We start from the raw sequence: 6,319 nt of genomic DNA, 5'->3' as shown, positions 1-6,319 counted from the left end.
TGCATGGTTTGAGCTGGTTCCCCACACAATAAAGATTTTCTTTCATCTGTAAGAGTGTCTGTGTGATGGTCTCTGGTGGGCTTACCTGGCAATACCATCAGTGTAGGTTACATAACTGATTCTACATTTGTCTCAGGATAAGGCAAAAATCAGTGTTTTAGTCAACATGAAAGATCACTGAAAAGTCTCATCCATCATTTCAATTTTCTTGCAAGAAAATATTAAAGTGCTAGGGCCAACGGCCTTCCAGAGAAAGCTTCTTGCTGTTATTTCAAGAGACTTTTTAGCACCTACATTAAGAGAACACCATACCTGAGCTTATATAAGGAAAAACTGAGTTCTGTCAGTGAAGTACGTTGTTAAAAATATGACAATACACATACCCTCTTTATCTGTAACCTTCCAGCCTTGCAGTGTGCCAATTAGGACAAACCAATTCATCTTGGTTTTTGTTATCTCTTTAAATTTATCACTTAGAAGGACCTCTAGAAACGTGTGTTTTCCTTTGACAGGAAGCAGGAAATGACTTGTGAAAAAAAAAGTTATTTTCCTTCCAACATAATTTCAGTTGGTACGAGGTGAGCAAAATACATATTGAATAAGTTCATGTTGGGTGAGTAATTTCATGAGTGAACTATTTTGACACAATGGATAACAAACTGGAAAACTAAATTTTGTATTTTTTATCATCATTTTGGAAGAATAAATTAACTAATAACTTGGTGCTTGTGATTGCTAATCTTGGTTGTCAACTTGACTATATCTAGAATAAGCTAAAACCCAAGCAGCATACTGTGGGGCAGTGGTCTGTTTAGGCAACCTTGTCCTGGTTGAGTACAGGTCTGGAACTTGTGACCCGGTAGGTGATAATTTCTGCCTGCAAGGGACAGAAGTTTGGCCATGCCACCTGGGCCCCTGGATCCTGTTTCAGTTCCATCCCCCCACAGGAGATGTATGTTCTGTCACATAGACAATGCCAGGCTTCCAGCATTCTAGCTGGACCCTACCCCCAGTCATCTGACCACAGCCAAGTATGCCCCACCCTACAGACAGATAGTGGAGCCCCACAAGATAAGGGGGAGTTTGCCCTCTCCTTTCTCTTGCTCTCCTGCTCTCCCCCTCTCTCTTGCCCTCTCTTGCTCTCTCTCCTGCTCTCCTTTCTCTCTGGCTCTCCTGCTCTCTTCCTCTCTTGCCCCCTTCTTCTTCTCCTCTCTTCTCCTTTCTCTTTCTCTCCACATGGTCATGGCTGACCTCTTTTCTATGATCAAATATCTTAACGATTATGCATTGCCTCCTTTTAACTAAAAGGCATTATACAGCTCCAGCATCTGCAGCAGTCAGAACCTGGACCAACAACTCTCCTGCCCCGTGCTAGCACAGAACAGCTGCGCTGCCACCTTTTCCCCCACCCCCTTCTCCCCTCCTTCTCAGCCCCTCTGTGACATCCAGCATTGTCTGTGATGTACAGAGACTGGAACTACATCTCTGTCTTTTTGGGGAGGCCAAGGGACCCCTTACAGCTGTCTTGTTATCTCTGTGTGCCCCCCCACCCCTCCACCCCCGCGGACTGGGACCCAGCAGAGTGTGCAGGCAGACATCTATACCTGCGCTGCCCAGAGCACAGAAACTCTGACTGGGTATAGGTCATTCTACCCTCTTCCTTTTGTCCCCTGGCCACCCAGTGTCCAGTGCCTGGCATGGCGGTCCTCTGCAGTGGCACAATGTGGTGACCAGTGGTGGCAGGGCCGACCCTTCGGCCCTGCAGTGACTACAGTAGCAGAGAGAGAGCATTTGTTCCTGACAGCACACCTGGGAGGAATTTTCTTGACTCAATCATTTGAAGTGAGAAGACCCACCCCAAGTCTGGGCCACAGCTTCTGGTGACAGCCTAAACCAAGGGACGTAAAGAAGAAAACTTTTGCTGTTGACCTGCTTATCTTCACTCTCCCTGGCAAGTTTATCTATCCTGTTGCTCAGGCATCCATTCACTGATATTAGAACCTACTTTTTTCAAGAGTCCAATGTAGACTAAATACTACCAGCTCCTAGGAATCCTCTGGGACACCAGCCCCAGATTGGGACAGTTGAGACATCCAGTCTCATGGGATGAGCAACTACAGAGACTTGGTCTTTACATCACAAGACAACCATTATAGGAATACCCAGACCACATCCGTTAGCCATGTCAGCAAATCACCTTTATACATTTGATTTTACTGACAGAGTTAGAGATAGTATCAATAGATACTATCTCTTTAGAGAACCTTGACTAATACAATACCTACTGAAATTAAGTGGTTACTCAGCAAGACACAGCCTAATAGAATCTTGTCAGGTAGGGTAGAAATTAAGAAGTAGAACCAGGTTCCAACCCTGCCAGGTACAGACTAAAGGGGTTCCCCAAATCATTTAACATTCTAAGTCAAGGCTTCTTCTTTTTACATGATTATAATATTTTCTACTACATAGCATTTTTTTCAGTATTAAGTATCCAATAGCACTTTATAGATTGCAAACTGTTGTCTTCGTTGAAAACCAGGTGTTCAAGAAAGCAAGGCTCTTGAGGACTTCCCCTGTTAGAGGAGATCTGGGCAGAGTCTAAATCCTCCAACAGGTATGTCCGACTTTTGATGTTTCCATATGATGCTATCATCTACAAAACTTACCACCGTGAATTCAGTTATTCAGTTATTGCAGAGTCCAGGTGTAAAGAAAGTTCCGTGAACATGTAGAATCCATTCTGTTGGGCATGATACATGATTTTCCTTTCACATATTTCTGGATTAAATCTGCTAATACTTTGTTGTGTCTATATATACATGGGCTCATGAGAGCTATGAATCTGTGTGTTAAATTTTTGGTATTGTCCTTATCTTTGTTTTGTTAGTAAGACAAAATTGAATATAGAAATTCAGCTGAGACAGGTTCTTCCCTCTCTCTCCCCCACCCCTTCTCTCTTTGGAAGAGGTTGGATACATTGAAGGTTTTTTTCTTATGTGAATGGTAGACTTGTTAGTGAAACCATCTTGAACTGGGGATTTTTCTGCAGAGAATTTTAAACTCTAAATCAAATTTCTTTATAAGTATAGGGCTATCTTTGCTATCTCTATCATTGTGGGTAAGTTCTAAGTGTTTAAGGAAGTTATCATTTTCAACTAAGCTTAACTTGGGTTTGTAGATTTGTTTATGGTGTTTTGTTTTGTTGTTTAAAACTCTTTCAAGAGGATAATAGCAGTGATAGGTTATTTTAAAGACACATTTCATAAGGGAACATGCTCCATCAGTTTTTATGACTGCTTAGCTTGCTGATAATATTCTATGCTATGCTTTTTACACTTTGTATCTTTCCAGGAACTGTAAACAATTTTTCAGTAGGAAAAATACCAGTGCTGTTCATTGGTTATATCTTGCACCTGAAGGCTTTCTTGTATGTAGCTATGGAGGGAAGGAACCTGGGCCTTTGAGTATGAGAGAGGTAAGGATCACTAGCTGAAATGTCACAAGCCCAGGCCTATAAAATGAGACGTAATTCTAAAAGGAGCACAGAGATGTATGAAGTCCTTAAAAAAGGACCAAGCACATTATCAGAACACAAAGAAAAGCAGATGTGGTGGCTCATTCCTGTTTGTAATCCAAGCACTGCTGCTCCAGTGTGATTTCTGTTGCTGTGATAAACACCATGACTAAAAATAACTTAGAGAGGAAACAGTCTATTCATCTTATGATTATAGCCCACCATATAGGGAAATGAAGATAAGACCTTCAAGCAGAAACCATGGGAAAACATTGCTTACTGGTTTGCTACCTGGGTCATGGTCAGCTACCTTCCTTATGTAACTGTCTTAGTTAGGGTTTTACTGCTGTGAACAGACACCATGACCAAGACAACTCTTATAAGGAAAACATTTAATTGGGGCTGGCTTACAGGTTCAGAGGTTCAGTCCATTATTGTCAAGGTAGGAGCATGGTAGCATCCAGGCAGGCATGGTGCAGGAGGAGCAGAGAGTTCTATATTTTCATCTGAAGGCTGCTAGTGGAAGCTAGGACGAAGGTCTTAAAGCCCACACCCACAGTGACACACCTACTTCAAACAAGACCACACTTCCGAATAGTGCCACTCCCTGGGCTAAGCATATTCAAATCATGACAATAACCCAGGCCCACCTACTGCCCATAGTAGACTTCATCCTGCTAAATCAAATCACAACCAACAAAGGATCCACAAACTTGACCACAGTGTAATCCAACTGAGGCAGCTTTTCAATTGTGATTCCTTCTTCCCAAGTGTGTCAAATTGTGATCCACGATTAACCATCACAATAGGGCAGCAGAGACAGGAGGATTTTGAGCACCTTGAGGGCACCCTGGTCTACATAGTGAGTTAGATTAATGTTAGATGTCATTACACTGGCAGGCCTGATGTGAAGGTTCAGTAGGACAACAGGATGGTGAACCCTACATTTATTAAGTCTTGACGGTGGGACAGGGCACCCAATGGGAAGGCCATCATCAGAGAGTGGCTTTGAGTTCAGGGCTCTGGGGAAGACCAGACGGGTCTGTGAGACTGGCTGCCCACTTAACTTTTTACCTTGGGCTGGTTTAATTTTCCACAATTCCCCACTCAGGCTTTTACATGTCTCTTCATCCAATCAGATTTTACTTAAGGTAAGAGTTACTCAAGCAAGTTATTTAGATATCCAAGACTTGTGGAGTTCTCTGCTGCTGCAGACCAGCCTTACTTTTCTTTCTTCATTTTCAGCCCCTCACTTCCCCCTCTCCCTCTAACCTTTTCTTGTAAGAACACCCCACCCTACCTGGTCCACAGCTGCCCCACCCCACACACTGCTCTGATGAAGGCCCACAGAGACAAGGTGGTGGCTTTCTGATTTTACATGGCACTCTAATATTCCCCAGGGTTTCATGTTTCTTGCAACTAGACTTGTAGCAGCAGGTAGGATGCACTTTTGGAACAAGGACTTGAGGCAAGTTGCCTGAATGTGCAGTTGTGGAGAAGCAGATCCAGAACAAGACAGGGAAAACATCCTGTCACTGAGAATACATCCTTCTTGGGTCTCTCTGGCAGCTGGTATGCATGAAGTCACACTTGTGTGTTATTGGAAGGAGGGTTCGTGTGCGACATGCTCCAGCAAGGGATGGGCCAGGACACTCTTCCCTTTGTCTCTGCTCGTTGTTCCTCTCTTACTTATAAGAACACCCACACCCTGCCTTATCCTGCAGAGTTTGGGCTTGCCAGGCCCCACAGTCCTGAAAAGCACTTGATTCACTTTCTTGGTATAGGGTAGACAGATGATAGGATAGATAGATAGATAGATAGATAGATAGATAGATAGATAGATAGATAGACAGACAGATGATAGATAGACACACAGATGATTGATGTATAGATAGATAGGCAAATAGATTATATAAGCATATATATGGATAGTGGTAGCTAATGTCTACAGATATTATGGGGAAATATAATAATATAATAATAATGGGGATATAAATAATATCACAACCTACTGTTTTGGCTGTCTTGAGAGCCCCAACTAGTACACTATATGAGCTGACTACAGAGCTGCTGGCACAGAAAGAAACCAATGACATTGTTAAGTCATTCCTCAGAGCTTGGTTGGAGAGTGAACTTCCTTTCAGAAGAGACTTGTTATAGGGTACTTGTTTGTTATTCTTGTAAGGTTGTGATTCCATCTCAGGTCAACAGTGACAGTCCTGTGACATCGGAGATTCCCAGCTGGATTCCACACTACCCTTAGAGACTCAACTCCCTTAAAGGGGTATTAATTTTTCCTTCCTCTTCCTCCAGAAGACACCATCGGTATCTCTTCCAGGGCTCTGAGGAAACAAATCGAAGCAGTTTTGTCAACTGCTACTTGTCAAGTTGTCACTTTCTATGAAGAGGAGGCAGATGGGACACTATCAGTGGAGGTTGGAACCCTTGTCTGTCATCTGTAAAATGGACACAGAGATGGCTGCCGTTGTGGTCATCACTAAAGGCATCCTGGGAGAAGTACTTGGATTCCACTGCTAAAGAGAAAAACTACCATAGCAATGTTTGCCTTCCTGAGTCTGTATCCCTTCGGCTTTCTGTCTTTGCTTGTTGCTAAAAGGATAGAAAACATTTTTTCCCAGGTCTCAGTTGGCAGCCAGCAGCTGACAGGATGTCAGCTTGAATTAAGACATGAAACCAGCGACTGGGAATTCTCTCGTTGCCTGCCCCATACCTGGTTCCAAACTCTAAGGGGGTTGTGGGTCAGCCACACTGATGCTAGCAAGGCTAGATGAAAGCAAGACTAAC

General features: G+C 43.2%; 1 long non-coding RNA gene across 1 annotated transcript; it reads left to right on the top strand.

Moving 5' to 3' along the window:
- The first annotated feature begins 2,534 nt into the window (after nucleotides 1-2,534).
- LOC116089139 lies at nucleotides 2,535-6,073 on the top strand. Its single transcript, XR_004118179.1, has 2 exons — nucleotides 2,535-2,614; nucleotides 5,828-6,073. It is a non-coding gene; the product is annotated as an uncharacterized LOC116089139 (long non-coding RNA).
- The last annotated feature ends 246 nt before the right edge of the window (nucleotides 6,074-6,319 follow it).

This window comes from Mastomys coucha, unplaced genomic scaffold (assembly GCF_008632895.1).
Source record: "Mastomys coucha isolate ucsf_1 unplaced genomic scaffold, UCSF_Mcou_1 pScaffold14, whole genome shotgun sequence".
In the NCBI taxonomy this organism is placed as follows: Eukaryota; Metazoa; Chordata; class Mammalia; order Rodentia; family Muridae; genus Mastomys; species Mastomys coucha.
The sequence above is the reverse complement of the archived record's forward strand: the minus strand, read 5'-3'. Positions and strand labels throughout refer to the sequence as shown.